At 41.9% G+C, this 23,609-nt stretch overlaps 20 non-coding genes across 20 annotated transcripts; 13 read left to right on the top strand and 7 right to left on the bottom strand.

The window, feature by feature from the left end:
* Positions 1-3,281: 3,281 nt before the first annotated feature.
* Positions 3,282-3,396, top strand: LOC130090097 (U5 spliceosomal RNA). The gene has a single exon (XR_008807688.1). It is a non-coding gene; the product is annotated as a U5 spliceosomal RNA (small nuclear RNA).
* A 537-nt stretch (positions 3,397-3,933) lies between these two features.
* trnad-guc (transfer RNA aspartic acid (anticodon GUC)) lies at positions 3,934-4,005 on the bottom strand. Its single transcript has one exon. It is a non-coding gene; the product is annotated as a tRNA-Asp (tRNA).
* A 261-nt stretch (positions 4,006-4,266) lies between these two features.
* LOC130090086 (U5 spliceosomal RNA) lies at positions 4,267-4,381 on the top strand. The gene has a single exon (XR_008807678.1). It is a non-coding gene; the product is annotated as a U5 spliceosomal RNA (small nuclear RNA).
* Positions 4,382-7,199: 2,818 nt separating this feature from the next.
* trnav-uac (transfer RNA valine (anticodon UAC)) lies at positions 7,200-7,272 on the bottom strand. Its single transcript has one exon. It is a non-coding gene; the product is annotated as a tRNA-Val (tRNA).
* A 266-nt stretch (positions 7,273-7,538) lies between these two features.
* On the bottom strand, positions 7,539-7,611 carry trnav-cac (transfer RNA valine (anticodon CAC)). Its single transcript has one exon. It is a non-coding gene; the product is annotated as a tRNA-Val (tRNA).
* A 123-nt stretch (positions 7,612-7,734) lies between these two features.
* Positions 7,735-7,807, bottom strand: trnav-aac (transfer RNA valine (anticodon AAC)). The gene has a single exon. It is a non-coding gene; the product is annotated as a tRNA-Val (tRNA).
* Positions 7,808-8,025: 218 nt separating this feature from the next.
* trnav-uac (transfer RNA valine (anticodon UAC)) lies at positions 8,026-8,098 on the bottom strand. Its single transcript has one exon. It is a non-coding gene; the product is annotated as a tRNA-Val (tRNA).
* A 266-nt stretch (positions 8,099-8,364) lies between these two features.
* Positions 8,365-8,437, bottom strand: trnav-aac (transfer RNA valine (anticodon AAC)). The gene has a single exon. It is a non-coding gene; the product is annotated as a tRNA-Val (tRNA).
* A 293-nt stretch (positions 8,438-8,730) lies between these two features.
* On the bottom strand, positions 8,731-8,845 carry LOC130090098 (U5 spliceosomal RNA). Its single transcript, XR_008807689.1, has one exon. It is a non-coding gene; the product is annotated as a U5 spliceosomal RNA (small nuclear RNA).
* A 5,698-nt stretch (positions 8,846-14,543) lies between these two features.
* On the top strand, positions 14,544-14,625 carry trnas-uga (transfer RNA serine (anticodon UGA)). The gene has a single exon. It is a non-coding gene; the product is annotated as a tRNA-Ser (tRNA).
* Positions 14,626-15,205: 580 nt separating this feature from the next.
* Positions 15,206-15,278, top strand: trnak-uuu (transfer RNA lysine (anticodon UUU)). Its single transcript has one exon. It is a non-coding gene; the product is annotated as a tRNA-Lys (tRNA).
* Positions 15,279-15,775: 497 nt separating this feature from the next.
* On the top strand, positions 15,776-15,857 carry trnas-uga (transfer RNA serine (anticodon UGA)). The gene has a single exon. It is a non-coding gene; the product is annotated as a tRNA-Ser (tRNA).
* A 712-nt stretch (positions 15,858-16,569) lies between these two features.
* trnas-cga (transfer RNA serine (anticodon CGA)) lies at positions 16,570-16,651 on the top strand. The gene has a single exon. It is a non-coding gene; the product is annotated as a tRNA-Ser (tRNA).
* Positions 16,652-17,785: 1,134 nt separating this feature from the next.
* On the top strand, positions 17,786-17,867 carry trnas-uga (transfer RNA serine (anticodon UGA)). Its single transcript has one exon. It is a non-coding gene; the product is annotated as a tRNA-Ser (tRNA).
* A 1,146-nt stretch (positions 17,868-19,013) lies between these two features.
* On the top strand, positions 19,014-19,095 carry trnas-uga (transfer RNA serine (anticodon UGA)). The gene has a single exon. It is a non-coding gene; the product is annotated as a tRNA-Ser (tRNA).
* A 712-nt stretch (positions 19,096-19,807) lies between these two features.
* On the top strand, positions 19,808-19,889 carry trnas-cga (transfer RNA serine (anticodon CGA)). The gene has a single exon. It is a non-coding gene; the product is annotated as a tRNA-Ser (tRNA).
* A 696-nt stretch (positions 19,890-20,585) lies between these two features.
* trnas-cga (transfer RNA serine (anticodon CGA)) lies at positions 20,586-20,667 on the top strand. The gene has a single exon. It is a non-coding gene; the product is annotated as a tRNA-Ser (tRNA).
* A 696-nt stretch (positions 20,668-21,363) lies between these two features.
* On the top strand, positions 21,364-21,445 carry trnas-cga (transfer RNA serine (anticodon CGA)). Its single transcript has one exon. It is a non-coding gene; the product is annotated as a tRNA-Ser (tRNA).
* Positions 21,446-22,157: 712 nt separating this feature from the next.
* On the top strand, positions 22,158-22,239 carry trnas-cga (transfer RNA serine (anticodon CGA)). Its single transcript has one exon. It is a non-coding gene; the product is annotated as a tRNA-Ser (tRNA).
* Positions 22,240-22,935: 696 nt separating this feature from the next.
* trnas-cga (transfer RNA serine (anticodon CGA)) lies at positions 22,936-23,017 on the top strand. Its single transcript has one exon. It is a non-coding gene; the product is annotated as a tRNA-Ser (tRNA).
* The last annotated feature ends 592 nt before the right edge of the window (positions 23,018-23,609 follow it).

Below are 23,609 nucleotides of genomic sequence, written 5' to 3' on the forward strand. Positions count from 1 at the left end.
AAGCCTGTTAACAAGCAGAATCACTGAAGGAAAGAAGAGAACAGAAAAAGAGACTAGCAGAAAAACAAGAACTGACTTCAGACACAGTCTTAGATGAAATCACTTGAAGATAAAAGAAGACATTAAATCTGTGAAGATCTCAGCAGAGGAGGAATAAACAACTCCACAAACAGCATTACCAGCTTCACTTATTACTAACCAGACTGACTTTATTTCTTTCAGACTTCTACAGAAGTTTTTATTGAGAATTAACAGAGGTTTAACTCTGTTTCATTTGAAGTCACCATAACAGTGATTAGTGTTTCCATTAGTTGGCCTCTTAACTCTTAAAATGTATTTTGTCTTTTTTTGGCTGCTGTGACACTGTGTTTAGTCAAACACATTTGCAGCAGCAAAGAAAGCTAAAGTGAAATGAGATCCGGTTATAATGGTTACCTGTTGATGGTTTTATAATCATCAAGAATTAACTTGATTCACTGATGTCTTTGGAATCTAACAATTGTGTTGATCTATTAATACACAGCATAATCCCAGTTTTAAATTAACTCTGCTCAGTGTTTATATGAGTCCACACTCAGAGAGTGTTAAATGAACACTGAAGCAGTGCTAAAGTCAATGAGATCGTTAAGTGATTCATTGAGTGATAATTGAGCATTATTGAAGACACCTGATGTTAACGCAGAATCACTGAAGGAGAAAATCGTAATTGGTATGTTACCATTATGGAGATCAGTGTTTGCTTAAGTTGGGCTGTTGACCCTTAATTCATTAACTTTAGATTTTGTTTGGCTGCTGTACCTGCCAGATGAACAAAGAGAAAAGATGATATGATGGTGTTGGTTGTGTTTTAACATAATCAATAGTTGGCCTGAATCACTTAACTCATTGGGAGCATAATTTCAGAGTTAAATTTACCTTATGGATTATAACAGCACTGTCCTTGTAGAGTATGCATTTTTTTAGCCTTTTCAATTAAGTCCAAATGATCAAATCAATTACAAAAAAAAAAAAAAAAACCTTCTAGAAAATATTTCAGGTAGGCACATACAGACATCAAGAATTAGCGTATGAATCTCAACAGTGGTGACAAACAGATCACCTCTGAACATAAGCTCATTATTTATTCATGCAGCAATGCATGATGGGAGCCATGAATGAGATTTGATTGGTGAAATCTAGAATACACTGCAAAATGCTTTATAATTGTCACCATTGTTGAGATTCACAGGCTGATTCTTGATGTCTGTGTAAAAAAAAAAGAAAAAAAAGTTTTGTATGAGATTAAGTTTTGAGAAATTATTTGGATTACATTGTAAAAGCTACAAATATTATGCTTTTCAAGGATAGTGCTGCTATAATCAATAAAGTAAATGTAACTCAGTAACTGGGCTCTATATGTGTTCAGTGATTCAGGTCAAATGATTGTGAAATAATGATAATGTTCAAACACAACCAACACCATCATATCACCTTTTCTCTTTGTTCATCTGGCTGTTATAACTCATGTACAGCAGCCAAACAAAATCTAGAGTTAATAGCTTAAAGGGTCAACAGCCCAACTAAAGCAAACACTGATCTCCACAATGGTAACATACCAATTACGATTTTCTCCTTCAGTGATTCCGCTTGTTAACATCAGGTGTCTTCGATAATGTTCAATTATCCTTCCATTAATCACTTAATTATCTCATTAACTTTAGCACTGCTTCAGTGTTAATTTAACACTCTCTGAGTGTGGACTCATATAAACACTGAGCAGTGTTAATTTAAAACTGGGGATTATGCTGTGTATTAATGGATCAACACAATTGTTAGATTCCAAAGACATCAGTGAATCAAGTTAATTCATGATGATTATACCATCAACAGGTAACCATTATAACCTGATCTCATTTCACTTTAGCTTTCTTTGCTGCTGCAAATGTGTTTGACTAAACACACTGTCACAAAAACCAAAAAAATACAAAACATATATTAAGAGTTAAGAGCCCAACTAATGGAAACACTAATCACTGCTATGGTGACTTCAAATGAAACAGAGTTAAACCTCTGTTAATTCTCAATAAAAACTTCTGTAGAAGTCTGACAGAAATAAAGTCAGTCTGGTTAGTAATAAGTGAAGCTGGTAATGCTGTTTGTGGAGTTGTTTATTCCTCCTCTGCTGAGATCTTCAGATGTAATGTCTTCTTTTCTCTTCAGTTGATTTCATCTAAGACTGTGTCTGAAGTCAGTTGTAGTTCTTGTGTTTCTGCTCGTCTCTTTTTCTATTCTCTTCTTTCCTTCAGTGATTCTGCTTGTTAACAGGCTTGAGATGACTCCATATTTAATATACACAGATTTTGTGGCTCAGATAAAGTCCAGTTCTGGTTTATTTCTTTGCTCTTGGCTGACATGTGGCATTGCTATGGCCTGCTTGTGGCCCAGATCTGGCAAACAGGAGTGGGCCACCCAAGGGCCGTCATTCCACGCTGCATGTGGGCCAGATCCGCATCCCACAAGTGCCAGATGTGGGCCGGATCTGGGTCGAAACAATGTTGCTATCTGGGTCACCACTTTCCCAGTTCACAACTTCAAATCTTGGGTCAGCAGCATGATTGTAAGGTTTACCAATCACAAAAGGGTAGTGGTGGGAGATACAAAGCCTTTCAAAGCTTTCAACTGATTGCTTTGCAAATTGATTAACTGTTTCGACGCATTCGGAAGGCCACCCCTGCTGGTCAGACTGAAAATGCAACAGTTGAAATGCCACAAAAACTCAGGCCAAACATGCATAAAACAACCTTTTACAAATCCATTGCAAACGCTTTCTTGAAAGTAAAATCTTTCAAATGGAATTAGCTAACCACCCTCAGGTGAGTCTTGAACGGCAGGTTGGCTTTATCAGCAGTTTCCACGGCAGAGCTTGAGCTCATACAAGGTGTCTGGCCGTGATAAAGAAGAAGCCTCCCCGCCGGGGAATCGAACCCCGGTCTTCCGCGTGACAGGCGGAGATACTGTCCACTATACTAACGAGGACTGGTGGTTACAGCCGTGTCCCTGAGCGGTACGGCACTGTATGCTCAACCGTTGAGAAGTCACTTAATACTGGACATGCGGTCATCTGGTGATGGGGCAGATTCTTATTACATTTGCTCCTTCCTCTAATGGAAATGGCTGTATTATTGTTTTAACAAAAAAGACAAAAATCTGGGTGGTATGGGAGGAGCATGCACCAGACATTACCCTTGCTGAGCATGGTGGCATGTGTGTGGTAGCACATTGTCCCAACGTCTCATGGTTACAGCTCGAGTTTCTCTTCATTCACGCATAAATCTTTCGCCTTTTACTAAAGATTTCCGTGGAGGGGAACATTTGCGAGTTACTGGTATTTTTGGATGCTCTGCTCACAGCAGAGCTGCATGCATTTGTTCAAAAACAGAGGACTTTGTCTTTTTGTGGCTTGCTCTGCAGAACCGCAGCAGGTTGGGCCAGCGTTCGAGAGTGGCCCAACGAATCGGCCGTTTTGTCCATGTCTGGAGCTGGGTGGTCGTCAAACCATCACCACTTTCCCAGTTCACAACTTCAAATCTTGGGTCAGCAGCATGATTGTAAGGTTTACCAATCACAAAAGGGTTGTGGTGGGAGATACAAAGCCTTTCAAATCTTTCAACTGATTGCTTTGCAAATTGATTAACTGTTTCGACGCATTCGGAAGGCCACCCCTGCTGGTCAGACTGAAAATGCAACAGTTGAAATGCCACAAAAACTCAGGCCAAACATGCATAAAACAACCTTTTACAAATCCATTGCAAACGCTTTCTTGAAAGTAAAATCTTTCAAATGGAATTAGCTAACCACCCTCAGGTGAGTCTTGAACGGCAGGTTGGCTTTATCAGCAGTTTCCACGGCAGAGCTTGAGCTCATACAAGGTGTCTGGCCGTGATAAAGAAGAACCTCCCCGTCGGGGAATCGAACCCCGGTCTTCCGCGTGACAGGCGGAGATACTGTCCACTATACTAACGAGGACTGGTAGTTACAGCCGTGTCCCTGAGCGGTACGGCACTGTATGCTCAACCGTTGAGAAGTCACTTAATACTGGACATGCGGTCATCTGGTGATGGGGCAGATTCTTATTACATTTGCTCCTTCCTCTAATGGAAATGGCTGTATTATTGTTTTAACAAAAAAGACAAAAATCTGGGTGGGAGGAGCATGCACCAGACATTACCCTTGCTGAGCATGGTGGCATGTGTGTGGTAGCACATTGTCCCAACGTCTCATGGTTACAGCTCGAGTTTCTCTTCATTCACGCATAAATCTTTCGCCTTTTACTAAAGATTTCCGTGGAGGGGAACATTTGCGAGTTTCTGGTATTTTTGGATGCTCTGCTCACAGCAGAGCTGCATGCATTTGTTCAAAAACAGAGGACTTTTTGTGGCTTGCTCTGCAGAACCGCAGCAGGTTGGGCCAGCGTTCGAGAGTGGCCCAACGAATCGGCCGTTTTGTCCATGTCTGGAGCTGGGTGGTCGTCAAACCATCACCACTTTCCCAGTTCACAACTTCAAATCTTGGGTCAGCAGCATGATTGTAAGGTTTACCAATCACAAAAGGGTAGTGGTGGGAGATACAAAGCCTTTCAAAGCTTTCAACTGATTGCTTTGCAAATTGAATAACTGTTTCGACACACTCGGAAGGCCACCCCTGCTGGTCAGACTGAAAATGCAACAGTTGAAATGCCACAAAAACTCAGGCCAAACATGCATAAAACAACCTTTTACAAATCCATTGCAAACGCTTTCTTGAAAGTAAAATCTTTCAAATGGAATTAGCTAACCACCCTCAGGTGAGTCTTGAACGGCAGGTTGGCTTTATCAGCAGTTTCCACGGCAGAGCTTGAGCTCATACAAGGTGTCTGGCCGTGATAAAGAAGAAGCCTCCCCGTCGGGGAATCGAACCCCGGTCAGTGACAGTACTGCCACCTGCCCCAGTCAATCCAGCCGCAAAGAGTGTTCCTGAGGCTGTCTCTCTGGACCAGGCAGCGCTTGAGAAGATGGTGAAGGACATCATAGAGAAGCAGCAGGCAGTTCAGCAGCAACAACAACAGCATATGCTGCAAAAAAAGCACACTAGATCCTGTTTAGCCTGTGGTCAGCCTAAGTCTCGATACATGGGTGATGGCACCTCAATACATTTCTTTTATCAAGGTGGTGATGTTAAATACTTCTACTGCTCCAAGAAAGTTTTTGACACATATTCAGCAGAGGGCCTGACCAACCCCAGAATGCCTTTTGAAGACTTTGCAGAGACTCCTTTTTTTCAGAGAGAACTGGAGTCCTCTAAGCAGAGAGGGGCAGAAAATAAGAGGGTGATTGAGGAGAGAAGCAAGAGGAAGTCAGTAGTGGAGCATCCTACTGGTCGTCTGTGCAGATTCTGCCACCTGCCACTGAAACAAGGACCCAACAGTCCTCATATTCACACTGGTTTCCCTGGAGTGGCAGGCAAATACATTTACTGTCCTGCTAAAGTGTTTTCCCTTTATCAGGCTCAGGGAATGAGTGGAGAAATTTCATGGAGAGACTTTCAGCAGTCTCCATTCTATGAGACTGAGAAGCAGAGGTGGATTGATGAAAAGAAAAAATTACTTCACTGGCAAATGACATGTCCAGACCTCAAATACTGTTTATAGCAAAAAGACATTCCTTGCACAATGTTATGCATATATGTATATACATGTTATTGCACTTTTAATATACTGTATATATATATATATTTTAAATATTTAATTTATTTCCATTGTTCATTAAAATCAAACCGTTTTGTCCTTGTTTGCATTGTACTTTAGTGTGTTTTTAAAGTTAATTTTATTGACTTGCATTATTTTACCTTGCTCAGATGTGTAAACACTAAATGTTAATAACTGTTATTATTAAACACTGTACATAATTATTTAATTTAAAAAATCCCTGTGTTCTCCACAGCTTTATATTTTATTATTATTATTAATGTTATTGTTGTTTAATCTATAAGTATTTAATACATTACCTTTTTCAGTTTTACATAATAATATGTATATTATTGTGCCATAAATAAAACCAGAAACTTACTATTTGGTGTTTACTGGTTATATTTCATATATATATTGGATTTCTTTACATAGTTAAACACATATAATGTGAATATCTCTAAAAAAAAAAGGTCTAAAATACTATCAAAATGTTCTTTACAATTATTCACATTCAAATATTTTCTATATTAAAGAAAAGTATACCCTATTATAATGTAAATGTTTATTAAGATAATTGCACATTTTGTACATCCTACACAAGAACAAATCTCACAAGTTTATTCTATTTTGTGCAGAAAGTTAGTTTATTATATGTAAATCATACTTAACATGAATTTAGATACACTTTATGGTGTTTGTCTTCGAGATGGGACTTGAACCTCTAATTTCGTGTATTTTTTCTGGCCCGCCTCTCTGGAATTTCCCGCGTTCCTAATGGCTCGCAGCGCTCTACACCTACACGCGACTGGCCCGCAGGTGTTAGGCGAACATGATGACCACTACACCACAGAAACCTCATGATGTGTCAAATGTGCTTTTTCGAAGATGGCTCCATCCCATAATCTTTCCTGCAAGCAGTGTGACAATCTGTGTAAATTCCACAAACAACAGATAAGAGCTCATTCGGAATGGCAGTCTGCCTACAGCTCCTTGGTACGATGGCCTTCACCTATTTCAAAAGTCCAAGGACTTTGTAGCAAATTTCAGCATGTATATTAAAAGCACCCTCACTTGTTTCGAACTGAGGATCTTTCACGTGTATTGCGAATGTGATAACCACTACACTACGGAAACTTGTTTTGAAAAACAGTCCGACCTCTTCTAGCGTACGCTTGTTCAAAAGCGACTGAAACGATAGACTGCTCAGTGTTCTTAAAATGGCAAAAATCTGCTATTTTTGGTGGCTGACGAAACATTTTTTATTACACTACAGAAACCTCATAATGTGTCACATATGCTTTTTCGAAGATGGCTCCATCCCGTAATCTTTCCTGCAAGCAGTGTGACAATCTGTGTAAATTCCACAAACAACAGATAAGAGCTCATTCGGAATGGCAGTCTGCCTACAGCTCCTTGGTACGATGGCCTGCACCTATTTCAAAAGTCCAAGGACTTTGTAGCGAATTTCTGCATGTATATTAAAAACACCCTCACTTGTTTCCGCCCAGTACCGAACTGAGCACCTTTCGCGTGTAAAGCGAACGTGATAACCACTACACTACGGAAACTTGTTTTGATAAACAGTCCGACCTCTTCTAGCGTACGCTTGTTCAAAAGCGACTGAAACGATAGACTGCCCAGTGTTCTTAAAATGGCAAAAAGCTGCTATTTTTGGTGGCAGACGAAACATTTTTTATCACTCTACAGGAAACCTCAATGGTCATTTGTTTTATTTTAGTCCTTTTCTAAAGAGTTTACACCGCAAATCGCCCTGCAAGTGTACTGACCTGCTCAACAGACAACCACATAAGAAATTTTAGCAAAAACCACCCACAGTTTCCGCCCAGTTTCGAACTGGGGACCTTTCGCGTGTGAGGCGAACGTGATAACCACTACACTACAGAAACATGTCTTCTGGGTGCAGACAGAAATCTTCTGGTGCACGCTTATTAAAAAGTGTATAAAGGAAAAGTGAGCTGAAACCTCCTATTGTGGCAAACAGTTTAAATTTTCTGTCAAAACCCAACTGCTGTTTCTGTTCGGTTTCGAACTGAGGACATTTCGCGTGTTAGGCGAACGTGATGACCACTACACTACAGAAACCTCATTATGTATCACATGTGCTTTTTCAAAGATGGCTCCATCCCGTAATCTTTCCTGCAAGCAGTGTGACAATCTGTGTAAATTCCACAAACAACAGATAAGAGCTCATTCGGAATGGCAGTCTGCCTACAGCTCCTTGGTACGATGGCCTTCACCTATTTCAAAAGTCCAAGGACTTTGTAGCGAATTTCAGCATGTATATTAAAAACACCATCACTTGTTTCCGCCCAGTTCCGAACTGAGGACCTTTCGCGTGTAAAGCGAACGTGATAACCACTACACTACAGAAACTTGTTTTGATAAACAGTCCGACCTCTTCTAGCGTACGCTTGTTCAAAAGCGACTGAAACGATAGACTGCCCAGTGTTCTTAAAATGGCAAAAAGCTGCTATTTTTGGTGGCAGACGAAACATTTTTTATCACTCTACAGGAAACCTCAATGGTCATTTGTTTTATTTTAGTCCTTTTCTAAAGAGTAAACACCGCAAATCGCCCTGCAAGTGTACTGACCTGCTCAACAGAAAACCACATAAGAAATTTTAGCAAAAACCACCCACAGTTTCCGCCCAGTTTCGAACTGGGGACCTTTCGCGTGTTAGGCGAACGTGATGACCACTACACTACAGAAACCTCATAATGTGTCACATGTGCTTTTTCGAAGATGGCTCCATCCCGTAATCTTTCCTGCAAGCAGTGTGACAATCTGTGTAAATTCCACAAACAACAGATAAGAGCTACATTCATGCTGCTGACCCAAGATTTGAAGTTGTGAACTGGGAAAGTGGTGATGGTTTGACGACCACCCAGCTCCAGACATGGACAAAACGGCCGATTCGTTGGGCCACTCTCGAACGCAGGCCCAACCTGCTGCGGTTCCGCAGAGCAAGCCGCAAAAAGTCCTCTGTTTTTGAACAAACGCATGTAGCTCTGCTGTGAGCAGAGCATCCAAAAATACCAGTAACTCGCAAATGTTCCCCTCCACGGAAATCTTTAGTAAAAGGCGAAAGATTTATGCGTGAATGAAGAGAAACTCGAGCTGTAACCATGAGACGTTGGGACAATGTGGTACCACACACATGCCACCATGCTCAGCAAGGGTAATGTCTGGTGCATGCTCCTCCCACCCAGATTTTTGTCTTTTTTGATAAATCAATAATACAGCCATTTCCATTAGAGGAAGGAGCAAATGTAATAAGAATCTGCCCCATCACCAGATGACCGCATGTCCAGTATTAAGTGACTTCTCAACGGTTGAGCATACACTCTAAAAAATGCAGGGTTAAAAAATAACCCAACCTTAACCACGCCGCTGGGTCACTATAGGACAGAACACGCGCTGGGTTGGTTTGACCCAAGTGCTGGGTTTTTCCATTTAACCCATATTGTTGGGTCATTCATTTGACCCAACCAGTGGGTGAAATTGACCATCTTGCTGGGTTAAGTCTTACTCATGTGCTGGGTTATTTCCTGTATCATTGCCTAATTAAAATTAGTAACAAATATTTTTTATATTACCGTACTAATGTAAAATAATGATTGTCTCTGTAATACAATAAACCAGAGAGGCCACTGTATATGTGATTTCAATCATTTATTTAATTTTTTTACATTTTTAATACATCTTTAGTATTTTTTTGTAAACAATTATTACAATTATACAATGTATACTCATTCTAAGGTAAAAAACATAACGGTTCATTAAGTAAGGTCTTTATACACCACTGAAAACATAGTTATGTATATGATATTGCATTTCTGTTAACAGATCCTCCTAAATACAGTATTACACAATGCACCTTTAAAAGTCAATAAGAACGATTCTTTTCCATTAATTTGATACACTGCTTCGTGTATTTAACATGAAAAACAAAATAAAACTATGAAACAAAGATCACCAGCGTCCAGCAAAGACTCGGTCTCGATGACGTGGCCTGGAACAATGGCAACGGTCTGATCGGACATTCTGATTTTTTATTTTTAAAATATATTATGGGGATTTTTTTTTTCAAGACACAGACATCAAGATTCAGCATATGAATCTCAACAATGGTAACATGCTTCATGCCGCAATGCATGCTGGGAGCCACAATAATATAAAACGTATGGCTCCCAGCATGCATTGCGGCATGAAGCATGTTACCATTGTTGAGATTCATATGCTGATTCTTGATGTCTGTGTCTTGGAAATAAAAATCCCCATAATGTTTTTTAAAAGTCAAAAATCAGAATGTCCGATCTGTGGCAAGAGAGTATTGTTAGTGAATATAATGTATTAACATCATATAACCACTTGTGGACTGTGATGAGATAAGTGCATTATTCTATTTTTTGTTGTTGAAAACTATATCATCTGATCATCATTGTTTTTGGCTTTCTTTGTAACAAATTACGTGTTATGGTAAAACCTGTTACAAAAACCACAAACTCAGAATAAAAGCTAAGAGTCAAATCTGACCAACTAAAGGAAACACTCATCGCCATAATGGTGATCAAACATTTTCAATAAATCATCAACATCTAAACTTCTGTTAATTCTCATTAAGACCTTCTGTAGACTTAACAGAAATAAAGTCAGTCTGGTTAGTAATAAGTGAAGCTGGTAATTCTGTTTGTGGAGTTGTTTAATCCTCCTCTGCTGAGAACTAGAGAGATTTAATGTATTTTGTCTACATTTGATTTCATCTAAGGCTGTGGCTAGAAGTCAGTTGTAGTTCTTGTGTTTATCTTTTTTTCTGTTCTTGTTGTTTCTCTTTCCTTCAGTGATTCTGCTTGTTGACAGCAGGTGTTCATCATTAATGCCCAATCATCACTTAATTAATCACTTAAGTATCTCATTAACTTTAACTCTGATTCAGAGTTATTTTAACTCTCTGTAGAGAGGGACCAAATGTTCTCTGAGCAGAGTTAATTTAACTCTGGGGATTTTGCTGTGTACAGTTATTATTTGATTTTTTTGGGTAAAAACGATCCTGGTTCCGACATAGACATTACAGAAGAAACACGCAGACTGTGCTGGAACTTACCCCCGTCGCTTCTTCTGACGAGAATTTCTTAAATGTGCCAGCAGACTTTATTTCCACACAGACTAGACTTTTTTCCCGCAGTTTTTACGTACGAGCCCTATAGGGACATAAACATAGGCTACTGCGCGTGCACGGGTTCATTCAAAACGCTTTTCTCACTTTTAATTACTAAACGTCCACAATAAATACGATATTTACGTGATGAAATTACAATTTAAACTACATATTTCATTAAGGCTGCTGATATAGCTGGTTTACAATGTGGCATTTTGTCAAAAAATCTAACCGGCTAGCTGTTACTAATGTTTTACAGAATAAATACGTTATAGCCTACCCCTCCCACTTCCATATCAAAGACTGTATGCACTGTTAGACCTTACCAGTTTTTTTACAGTAAAATACTGGCAAAAGGCCAAATTTTGACACTATCATACCATTTTCCATTAAAACAGTAATATACTGTAGAAAACAAAACTAGCCTACAGGAATATACTGTGAATTAACAGCTCTCAAAGTTGACACTCAGAGGCTGTGTTCCTAATCACACCCTATACCCTCATTCACTATTCCCTACATTAGTTCACTAATATAGTCCACTTGAATGAAAAGAAGTGAGTGAATTGAGACACTGATGAACACCTGATAAGCAGAATCACTGAAGGACAGAGAAACAAGAACAGAAAAGAGAAACACAAAAACTACAACTGACCTCCAGCAACACTGAGTGTGAAACCAGTTTACAAACCAGTTTACGATTATTTATTTCATACATGTACAAAAGTTCTTGTGGAGAATTAACAGATAATAAAGTAAAAATAATAAAGTTTGTTGTCACCATAATGGAGATCAGTATTTGCTTTAGTTGGTCTCTTGTCCCTGAAGTTCTTACATTCATCTCTCTCTGACTGCTGTAACAGTGAGTTTATAAAACACATTAGTTGTAGCAAGAAAAAGTTAAGAGAAAATTGATTTGGTGTTATTGGCTTTTGAGATGATGTGAGTCATTGTGGACACATCTGATTTTTAGATCTTTCCTGTATATATTCTTTGAATGTATTGGTATTTAATACGAAACTTACGTTAATTTATGGGTATAAAATAAATCTGTGAATCTACAACATGAAATCAATATTTCGGTTAATCATGTCTTCTAAAGAATATTGTAATCACGTAATGCAAAAAAAAAATCATGTCTGACTCAGACACACACAGACATCAAGAAATATAATATGAATCTCAACAATGGTAACAATCAAAAGTTTAATGCAGTAGTGCATGCTGGGTTCCAGGATGCAAATTTTTTTTTTGTAGGGTGGTAGGGGAAGACTCATTAATATTCATTGGGGAACTAATCCGCAATTGGTTCGCTGTCACACGTCACTGAGATTGACGTGGCAGATCAAGACGGTGTCCCCACAAAGATACAGAAGTTTGCGAAGTTCGTGAGCGGTCTCCGCACAAATCTTCCGGATTTGGATAACCAAATGTTGACAGGTATGCCTTACCTTCGTGAAAGTGTCTGTTGTCACGAAGGAGACGATGTCCATTTTCTCTATCACATCTCATTAGAAATGCGTCACGGTGAGCCAATCAGGGATTAGTTCCCCAATGAATATTAACGAGTCTTCCCCTACCACCCTGCAAAAAAAAATCGCTTCCAGGATAGTATAAAACTCCCAGCATGCACTGCTGCATGAATAAAAAAAAATATTGCCACCATTGTTGAGATTAATGTGCTAAATTTTGATATCTCTGTGTTTCTACAAGACAGTGTAGCTCTGTTTTTTTGGTTTATGAATGATGTGTTAAAAAAAGAGTCATTGTAATTTATTTCTGTGGTTTCACGGTGGTGGTAAAGTAACACTTTTGGAGAGTAATTAAACTCTGAATGAGTGAGAATGATTCCTTTAATGAATGAACAGGCAATATGAATATGGCAATATTCATAAACTGTGCGTGTGCACAAGTGTGACTTGCAAAAGCACAGCTCAAGCAGCAAAATAAAAACTCATGTTATAGCATCAGCATACCAACTAAAGCAAACACTGATCTCTATAATGGTAACGTACATGTATGACAGAAATAAAGCCATAATGGTTAATAATAAGTGTAATAATGTGTAATGGCTGGAAGTCAGTTGTAGTTCTTGTGTTGCTCTTTCCTTCAGTGATTCTGCTTGTTAACAGCAGGTGTTCATCACTAATGCTCAACAATCACTTACATATTCTCTTAATTATCTCACTGCAACACTGTCAATGTTACTTTTACTCTTTGTAGTGTGGATTTTCCTGTGGGGTTGAAAGGGTTAACAGTGAAAGATAAAAAGACACACCCACAAAATGTATTTTAACAGCAATAAACTGTAAGTTATAAAACAGGTTTATACTGGCAACACTGTTGCCAGTAGTTTACTGTAAAATCTTGTTTTTTGGGTCACCATTGTGCTGAGGAGTAGAGCCTGTGCTTCAGTCCAGGAGAAGATCTACAAACATTGATGGTACGCTGCATGTTGCTTTATTTAAAAGGCACTGACTGTGTAGTTGCTGATCCGGTGGAAATTTCTTTATTTACAAAAGTTATTTTTGTGGTTTCTAATTAAATAAGTTCACAATAATACTTTGCTCACATTGTTAATGCATTATAAATTTTGCAGTCGGTTTCTGCAAGTGAAATTAGTTAAGTGAAGTGAATTCTGCAAGTGAAATTAGGCAGTCGGTTTCTGCAAGTGAAATTAGTTAACTCGAGTTTTAGTGCATTTTTACAGTAAATAACTGGCAACAGTGTTGCCAGTATTTTACTGTAAAAAAACCTGGTAAGGTCTAACAGTGTGCTGAACAGTGAAATTATTAATGTTAAAAATATTGGTAAACATATTAACTTACCATAAAACACTGCCTGCTCCGACCTCCGAGTGAAGTCCTCCTCGAGTCAGAAGTGAAGAATCCAGAAAGTTCCGCAAAGAATAAACCGGTTGCTGGGTCAAAATAACCCAACCAGCTGTTTATTTGTGAATTACCCCCTTACAACTCATTTTACCCAGCATGAGCAACCCAATAATGTGTTTACAGTGCCCCAAACAACCCAGCATTTTGACCCAGCACAATCAACCCAACAATTTGTTTACAGAAACAACCCAGCATTTTTTTTAGTGTACAGTGCCGTACCGCTCAGGGACACGACTGTAACCACCAGTCCTCGTTAGTATAGTGGACAGTATCTCCGCCTGTCACGCGGAATGTGGCTACAGATGATCCTAAATATTAAGCATTATAATTTGAGGAAGGTGGGCTTCCTCTTCAAGAAAAGATGTGGCGATGTGTTATTTCCCAGCATTTGGTGTTGTTTTGCCTTCTCTAATGCTTGGTTGCTGTCTCAGCAAGCAGTGGTGGGGGACTTTAGAGAAACGAGCTGAAGCTTGCTGTCGACTATGTATGTTCAGTCACTTCTAAGCGGTCGTGTGCTGGCCTGAGTGAGTGGATTGCTTTCTCTGTTAAGTTGTTTAGTACTTTGTGTTGTGCCCGCAGCATCCCCAGTCCAAATCCGGATCACGACACTCTTTTCATGTAGGTGAAGACGTCGTTGAACTCCTTTTTGCCATCACAGTATTTTAGCCGAGTGCATCCTCTGCTGCTCGCATTTGCATTGATGGTTGGCCCCAGTGTCCTCTGTTGCTCACATCCAGAAAAAAAATAGCATGTTACCCACAGGCAGGAGTAGTCGTGGCCGAGAGATTAAGGCGATGGACTTGAAATCCATTGGGGTCTCCCCGCGCAGGTTCGAACCCTGCTGACTACGTTGATCCTCGTCACTTTGTCTGGTTGCGACAGGAATTGTGACATCCAGAAGCTGTGTACAATCTGGATTTTTCTCTTGCTTCATATGCAGCACTTAAAATGGGCAACCCACATCTCTTTTCAAGCTTGAAATGAGCACCGTTTCAAAAGGCTCAGATCAACGGTGATTTTGGCCATTCTGTTCAGGCAATCGGAGCAATGGCTTTGGCATCCCCGATAACTCCAAGGCCTTCACAGTGTGTAGCTCAAGAGTTGCTGCATTCTAATTTGTGGAGAATCTTGCATATTAGTGTTTTGAAATGTCGGATTTGCTCTCTCTTAGCATAGTGAAACAGAAACCTACTCATTGTGTACCAATTACTTGTTTGTCCAAACCACCTTAGAGTTAGCAACCGGCCATGAAAAAAAGAACACTCTTTCAATGTCAGTGTTCCTAGCTTGCCAGGAGCAGCCCATCTCTCTTGCCCCTTTACAAATTGTGGTCTTCATCATTTGATGCCACAAATTTTAAGCTGACAAAGCAGGAACACTTTATGGAGAAAGTGCTGTTAAATCCCCGAGGTGCCTGTTCCTTGGTAAGAGCCCGGATAGCTCAGTCGGTAGAGCATCAGACTTTTAATCTGAGGGTCCAGGGTTCAAGTCCCTGTTCGGGCGAAGGTCTGTCACTTTGTTGCAGACCTCCCCTAATCACTTGCTGTCCTCTTACCAGCCTTTGAGGAAGGTTGGCTTCCTCTTCAAGAAAAGATGTGGCGATGTGTTATTTCCCAGCATTTGGTGCTGTTTTGCCTTCTGTAATGCTTGGTTGCTGTCTCAGCAAGCAGTGGTGGGGGACTTTAGAGAAACGAGCTGAAGCTTGCTGTCGACTATGTATGTTCAGTCACTTCTAAGCGGTCGTGTGCAGGCCTGAGTGAGTGGATTGCTTTCTCTGTTAAGTTGTTTAGTACTTTGTGTTGTGCCCGCAGCATCCCCAGTCCAAATCCGGATCACGACACTCTTTTCGTGTAGGTGAAGACGTCGTTGAACTCCTTTTTGCCATCACAGTATTTTAGCCGAGTGCATCCTCTGCTGCTCGCATTTGCATTGATGGTTGGCCCCAGTGTCCTCTGTTGCTCACATCCAGAAAAAAAATAGCATGTGACCCACAGGCAGGAGTAGTCGTGGCCGAGAGGTTAAGGCGATGGACTTGAAATCCATTGGGGTCTCCCCGCGCAGGTTCGAACCCTGCCGACTACGTTGATCCTTGTCACTTTGTCTGGTTGCGACAGGAATTGTGACATCCAGAAGCTGTGTACAATCTGGATTTTTCTCTTACTTCATATGCAGCACTTAAAATGGGCAACCCACATCTCTTTTCAAGCTTGAAATGAGCACCGTTTCAAAAGGCTCAGATCATCTGTGAATTTGGCCATTCTATTCAGGCAATCGGAGCAATGGCTTTGGCATCCCCGATAACTCCAAGGCCTTCACAGTGTGCAGCTCAAGAGTTGCTGCATTCTATTTTGTGGAGAATCTTGCATATTAGTGTTTTGAAATGTCGGATTTGCTCTCTCTTAGCATAGTGAAACAGAAACCTACTCATTGTGTACCAATTACTTGTTTGTCCAAACCACCTTGGAGTTAGCAACCGGCAATGAAAAAAAGAACACTCTTTCAATGTCAGTGTTCCTAGCTTGCCAGGAGCAGCCCATCTCTCTTGCCCCTTTACAAATTGTGGTCTTCATCATTTGATGCCACAAATTTTAAGCTGACAAAGCAGGAACACTTTATGGAGAAAGTGCTGTTAAATCCCCGAGGTGCCTGTTCCTTGTCATTGAACTCCTTTTTGCCATCACAGTACTTTAGCCGAGTGCATCCTCTGCTGCTCACATTGGCATTGATGGTTGGCCCCGTTGTTCTCTGTTGCTCACATCCATAAAAAAAAATAGCATGTGACCCACAGGCAGGAGTAGTCGTGGCCGAGAGGTTAAGGCGATGGACTCGAAATCCATTGGGGTCTCCCCGCGCAGGTTCGAACCCTCCCGACTACGTGGAACCTCGTCACTTTGTCTGTTTGCGACAGGAGCTGAGTTCGAGCTGCTTTTTTCTTTAACTTAATATGCAGCACGTATTTTTGGAAACCCACATATCTGTTCAAGCCTGAAGTGAGCACCGTTTCAAAAGGCCCAGATCATCTGTGATTTTGGCCATTCTATTCAGGCAATCGGAGCAATGGCTTTGGCATCCCCGATAACTCCAAGGCCTTCACAGTGTGCAGCTCAAGAGTTGCTGCATTCTATTTTGTGGAGAATCTTGCATATTAGTGTTTTGAAATGTCGGATTTGCTCTCTCTTAGCATAGTGAAACAGAAACCTACTCATTGTGCACCAATTACTTGCTTGTCCAAACCACCTTAGAGTTAGCAACCGGCCATGAAAAAAAGAACACTCTTTCAATGTCAGTGTTCCTAGCTTGCCAGGAGCAGCCCATCTCTCTTGCCCCTTTACAAATTGTGGCCTTCATCATTTGATGCCACAAATTTTAAGCTGACAAAGCAGGAACACTTTATGGAGAAAGTGCTGTTAAATCCCCGAGGTGCCTGTTCCTTGGTAAGAGCCCGGATAGCTCAGTCGGTAGAGCATCAGACTTTTAATCTGAGGGCCCAGGGTGCAAGTCCCTGTTCGGGCAAAGGTCTGTCACTTTGTTGCAGACCTCCCCTAATCACTTGCTGTCCTCTTACCAGCCTTTGAGGAAGGTGGGCTTCCTCTTCAAGAAAAGATGTGGCGATGTGTTATTTCCCAGCATTTGGTGTTATTTTGCCTTCTGTATGCTTGGTTGCTGTCTCAGCAAGCAGTGGTGGGGGACTTTAGAGAAACGAGCTGAAGCTTGCTGTCGACTATGTATGTTCAGTCACTTCTAAGCGGTCGTGTGCAGGCCTGAGTGAGTGGATTGCTTTCTCTGTTAAGTTGTTTAGTACTTTGTGTTGTGCCTGCAGCATCCCCAGTCCAAATCCGGATCACGACACTCTTTTCGTGTAGGTGAAGACGTCGTTGAACTCCTTTTTGCCATCACAGTATTTTAGCCGAGTGCATCCTCTGCTGCTCGCAATTGCATTGATGGTTGACCCCAGTGTCCTCTGTTGCTCACATCCAGAAAAAAAAATAGCATGTGACCCACAGGCAGGAGTAGTTGTGGCAGAGAGGTTAAGGCGATGGACTTGAAATCCATTGGGGTCTCCCCGCGCAGGTTCGAACCCTGCCGACTACGTTGCTCCTCGTCACTTTGTCTGGTTGCGACAGGAATTGTGACATCCAGAAGCTGTGTACAATCTGGATTTTTCTCTTACTTCATATGCAGCACTTAAAATGGGCAACCCACATCTCTTTTCAAGCTTGAAATGAGCACCGTTTCAAAAGGCTCAGATCATCTGTGATTTTGGCCATTCTATTCAGGCAATCGGAGCAATGGCTTTGGCATCCCCGATAAAACCAAGGCCTTCACATTGTGCAGCTCAAGAGTTGCTGCATTCTATTTTGTGGAGAATCTTGCATATTAGTGTTTTGAAATGTCGGATTTGCTCTCTCTTAGCATAGTGAAACAGAAAACTACTCATTGTGTACCAATTACTTGTTTGTCCAAACCACCTTAGAGTTAGCAACCGGCCATGAAAAAAAGAACACTCTTTCAATGTCAGTGTTCCTAGCTTGCCAGGAGCAGCCCATCTCTCTTGCCCCTTTACAAATTGTGGTCTTCATCAGTTGATGCCACAAATTTTAAGCTGACAAAGCAGGAACACTTTATGGAGAAAGTGCTGTTAAATCCCCGAGGTGCCTGTTCCTTGGTAAGAGCCTGCATAGCTCTGTCGGTAGAGCATCAGACTTTTAATCTGAGGGTCCAGGGTTCAAGTCCCGGTTCGGGCGAAGGTCTGTCACTTTGTTGCAGACCTCCCCTAATCACTTGCTGTCCTCTTACCAGTCTTTGAGGAAGGTGGGCTTCCTCTTCAAGAAAAGATGTGGCGATGTGTTATTTCCCAGCATTTTTGTTGTTTTGCCTTCTGTAATGCTTGGTTGCTGTCTCAGCAAGCAGTGGTGGGGGACTTTAGAGAAACGAGCTGAAGCTTGCTGTCGACTATGTATGTTCAGTCACTTCTAAGCGGTCGTGTGCAGGCCTGAGTGAGTGGATTGCTTTCTCTAAGTTGTTTAGTACTTTGTGTTGTGCCCGCAGCATCCCCAGTCCAAATCCGGATCACGACACTCTTTTCGTGTAGGTGAAGACGTCGTTGATCTCCTTTTTGCCATCACAGTATTTTAGCCGAGTGCATCCTCTGCTGCTCGCATTTGCATTGATGGTTGGCCCCAGTGTCCTCTGTTGCTCACATCCAGAAAAAGAATAGCATGTGACCCACAGGTAGGAGTAGTCGTGGCCGAGAGGTTAAGGCGATGGACTTGAAATCCATTGGGGTCTCCCCGCGCAGGTTCGAACCCTGCCGACTACGTTGATCCTCGTCACTTTGTCTGGTTGCAACAGGAATTGTGACATCCAGAAGCTGTGTACAATCTGGATTTTTCTCTTACTTCATATGCAGCACTTAAAATGGGCAACCCACATCTCTTTTCAAGCTTGAAATGAGCACCGTTTCAAAAGGCTCAGATCATCTGTGATTTTGGCCATTCTATTCAGGCAATCGGAGCAATGGCTTTGGCATCCCCGATAACTCCAAGGCCTTCACATTGTGCAGCTCAAGAGTTGCTGCATTCTATTTTGTGGAGAATCTTGCATATTAGTGTTTTGAAATGTCGGATTTGCTCTCTCTTAGCATAGTGAAACAGAAACCTACTCATTGTGTACCAATTACTTGTTTGTCCAAACCACCTTAGAGTTAGCAACCGGCCATGAAAAAAAGAACACTCTTTCAATGTCAGTGTTCCTAGCTTGCCAGGAGCAGCCCATCTCTCTTGCCCCTTTACAAATTGTGGTCTTCATCATTTGATGCCACAAATTTTAAGCTGACAAAGCAGGAACACTTTATGGAGAAAGTGCTGTTAAATCCCCGAGGTGCCTGTACCTTGTCATTGAACTCCTTTTTGCCATCACAGTACTTTAGCCGAGTGCATCCTCTGCTGCTCACATTGGCATTGATGGTTGGCCCCGGTGTTCTCTGTTGCTCACATCCAGAAAAAAAAATAGCATGTGACCCACAGGCAGGAGTAGTCGTGGCCGAGAGGGTAAGGCGATGGACTCGAAATCCATTGGGGTCTCCCCGCGCAGGTTCGAACCCTGCCGACTACGTGGATCCTCGTCACTTTGTCTGTTTGCGACAGGAGCTGAGTACGAGCTGCTTTTTCTCTTAACTTCATATGCAGCACGTATTTTAGGAAACCCACATCTCTGTTCAAGCCTGAAGTGAGCACCGTTTCAAAAGGCCCAGATCATCTGTGATTTTGGCCATTCTATTCAGGCAATCGGAGGAATGGCTTTGGCATCCCCGATAACTCCAAGGCCTTCACAGTGTGCAGCTCAAGAGTTGCTGCATTCTATTTTGTGGAGAATCTTGCATATTAGTGTTTTGAAATGTCGGATTTGCTCTCTCTTAGCATAGTGAAACAGAAACCTACTCATTGTGTACCAATTACTTGTTTGTCCAAACTACCTTAAAATTAGCAACCGGCCATGAAAAAAAGAACACTCTTTCAATGTCAGTGTTCCTAGCTTGCCAGGAGCAGCCCATCTCTCTTGCCCCTTTACAAATTGTGGTCTTCATCATTTGATGCCACAAATTTTAAGCTGACAAAGCAGGAACACTTTATGGAGAAAGTGCTGTTAAATCCCTGAGGTGCCTGTACCTTGTCATTGAACTCCTTTTTGCCATCACAGTACTTTAGCCGAGTGCATCCTCTGCTGCTCACATTGGCATTGATGGTTGGCCCCGGTGTTCTCTGTTGCTCACATCCAGAAAAAAAAATAGCATGTGACCCACAGGCAGGAGTAGTTGTGGCCGAGAGGTTAAGGCGATGGACTCGAAATCCATTGGGGTCTCCCCGCGCAGGTTCGAACCCTGCCGACTGCGTGGATCCTCGTCACTTTGTCTGTTTGCGACAGGAGCTGAGTACGAGCTGCTTTTTTCTTTAACTTCATATGCAGCACGTATTTTAGGAAACCCACATCTCTGTTCAAGCCTGAAGTGAGCACCGTTTCAAAAGGCCCAGATCATCTGTGATTTTGGCCATTCTATTCAGGCAATCGGAGCAATGGCTTTGGCATCCCCGATAACTCCAAGGCCTTCACATTGTGCAGCTCAAGAGTTGCTGCATTCTATTTTGTGGAGAATCTTGCATATTAGTGTTTTGAAATGTCGGATTTGCTCTCTCTTAGCATAGTGAAACAGAAACCTACTCATTGTGCACCAATTACTTGTTTGTCCAAACCACCTTGGAGTTAGCAACCGGCCATGGAAAAAAGAACACTCTTTCAATGTCAGTGTTCCTAGCTTGCCAGGAGCAGCCCATGTCTCTTGCCCCTTTACAAATTGTGGTCTTCATCATTTGATGCCACAAATTTTAAGCTGACAAAGCAGGAACACTTTATGGAGAAAGTGCTGTTAAATCCCCGAGGTGCCTGTTCCTTGTCATTGAACTCCTTTTTGCCATCACAGTACTTTAGCCGAGTGCATCCTCTGCTGCTCACATTGGCATTGATGGTTGGCCCCGGTGTTCTCAGTTGCTCACATCCAGAAAAAAAAATAGCATGTGACCCACAGGCAGGAGTAGTCGTGGCCGAGAGGTTAAGGTGATGGACTCGAAATCCATTGGGGTCTCCCCGCGCAGGTTCGAACCCTGCCGACTACGTGGATCCTCGTCACTTTGTCCGGTTGCGACAGGAATTGTGACATCCAGAAGCTGTGTACAATTTGGATTTTTCTCTTACTTCATATGCAGCACTTAAAATGGGCAACCCACATCTCTTTTCAAGCTTGAAATGAGCACCGTTTCAAAAGGCTCAGATCATCTGTGATTTTGGCCATTCTATTCAGGCAATCGGAGCAATGGCTTTGGCATCCCCGATAACTCCAAGGCCTTCACAGTGTGCAGCTCAAGAGTTGCTGCATTCTATTTTGTGGAGAATCTTGCATATTAGTGTTTTGAAATGTCGGATTTGCTCTCTCTTAGCATAGTGAAACAGAAACCTACTCATTGTGTACCAATTACTTGTTTGTCCAAACCACCTTAGAGTTAGCAACCGGCCATGAAAAAAAGAACACTCTTTCAATGTCAGTGTTCCTAGCTTGCCAGGAGCAGCCCATCTCTCTTGCCCCTTTACAAATTGTGGTCTTCATCATTTGATGCCACAAATTTTAAGCTGACAAAGCAGGAACACTTTATGGAGAAAGTGCTGTTAAATCCCCGAGGTGCCTGTACCTTGTCATTGAACTCCTTTTTGCCATCACAGTACTTTAGCCGAGTGCATCCTCTGCTGCTCACATTGGCATTGATGGTTGGCCCCGGTGTTCTCTGTTGCTCACATCCAGAAAAAAAAATAGCATGTGACCCACAGGCAGGAGTAGTCGTGGCCGAGAGGTTAAGGCGATGGACTCGAAATCCATTGGGGTCTCCGCGCGCAGGTTCGAACCCTGCCGACTGCGTGGATCCTCGTCACTTTGTCTGTTTGTGACAGGAGCTGAGTACGAGCTGCTTTTTTCTTTAACTTCATATGCAGCACGTATTTTAGGAAACCCACATCTCTGTTCAAGCCTGAAGTGAGCACCGTTTCAAAAGGCCCAGATCATCTGTGATTTTGGCCATTCTATTCAGGCAATCGGAGCAATGGCTTTGGCATCCCCGATAACTCCAAGGCCTTCACAGTGTGCAGCTCAAGAGTTGCTGCATTCTATTTTGTGGAGAATCTTGCATATTAGTGTTTTGAAATGTCGGATTTGCTCTCTCTTAGCATAGTGAAACAGAAACCTACTCATTGTGCACCAATTACTTGTTTGTCCAAACCACCTTGGAGTTAGCAACCGGCCATGGAAAAAAGAACACTCTTTCAATGTCAGTGTTCCTAGCTTGCCAGGAGCAGCCCATCTCTCTTGCCCCTTTACAAATTGTGGTCTTCATCATTTGATGCCACAAATTTTAAGCTGACAAAGCAGGAACACTTTATGGAGAAAGTGCTGTTAAATCCCCGAGGTGCCTGTTCCTTGTCATTGAACTCCTTTTTGCCATCACAGTACTTTAGCCGAGTGCATCCTCTGCTGCTCACATTGGCATTGATGGTTGGCCCCGGTGTTCTCTGTTGCTCACATCCAGAAAAAAAAATAGCATGTGACCCACAGGCAGGAGTAGTCGTGGCCGAGAGGTTAAGGCGATGGTCTCGAAATCCATTGGGGTCTCCCCGCGCAGGTTCGAACCCTGCCGACTACGTGGATCCTCGTCACTTTGTCTGTTTGCGACAGGAGCTGAGTACGAGCTGCTTTTTTCTTTAACTTCATATGCAGCACGTATTTTAGGAAACCCACATCTCTGTTCAAGCCTGAAGTGAGCACCGTTTCAAAAGGCCCAGATCATCTGTGATTTTGGCCATTCTATTCAGGCAATCGGAGCAATGGCTTTGGCATCCCCGATAACTCCAAGGCCTTCACAGTGTGCAGCTCAAGAGTTGCTGCATTCTATTTTGTGGAGAATCTTGCATATTAGTGTTTTGAAATGTCTGATTTGCTCTCTCTTAGCATAGTGAAACAGAAACCTACTCATTGTGCACCAATTACTTGTTTGTCCAAACCACCTTGGAGTTAGCAACCGGCCATGGAAAAAAGAACACTCTTTCAATGTCAGTGTTCCTAGCTTGCCAGGAGCAGCCCATCTCTCTTGCCCCTTTAGAAATTGTGGTCTTCATCATTTGATGCCACAAATTTTAAGCTGACAAAGCAGGAACACTTTATGGAGAAAGTGCTGTTAAATCCCCGAGGTGCCTGTTCCTTGTCATTGAACTCCTTTTTGCCATCACAGTACTTTA

The sequence above is a fragment of the Rhinichthys klamathensis genome, unplaced genomic scaffold (genome assembly GCF_029890125.1).
Source record: "Rhinichthys klamathensis goyatoka isolate OS25496 unplaced genomic scaffold, OSU_Roscu_1.1 h1tg000141l_1, whole genome shotgun sequence".
Taxonomy (NCBI): Eukaryota; Metazoa; Chordata; class Actinopteri; order Cypriniformes; family Leuciscidae; genus Rhinichthys; species Rhinichthys klamathensis.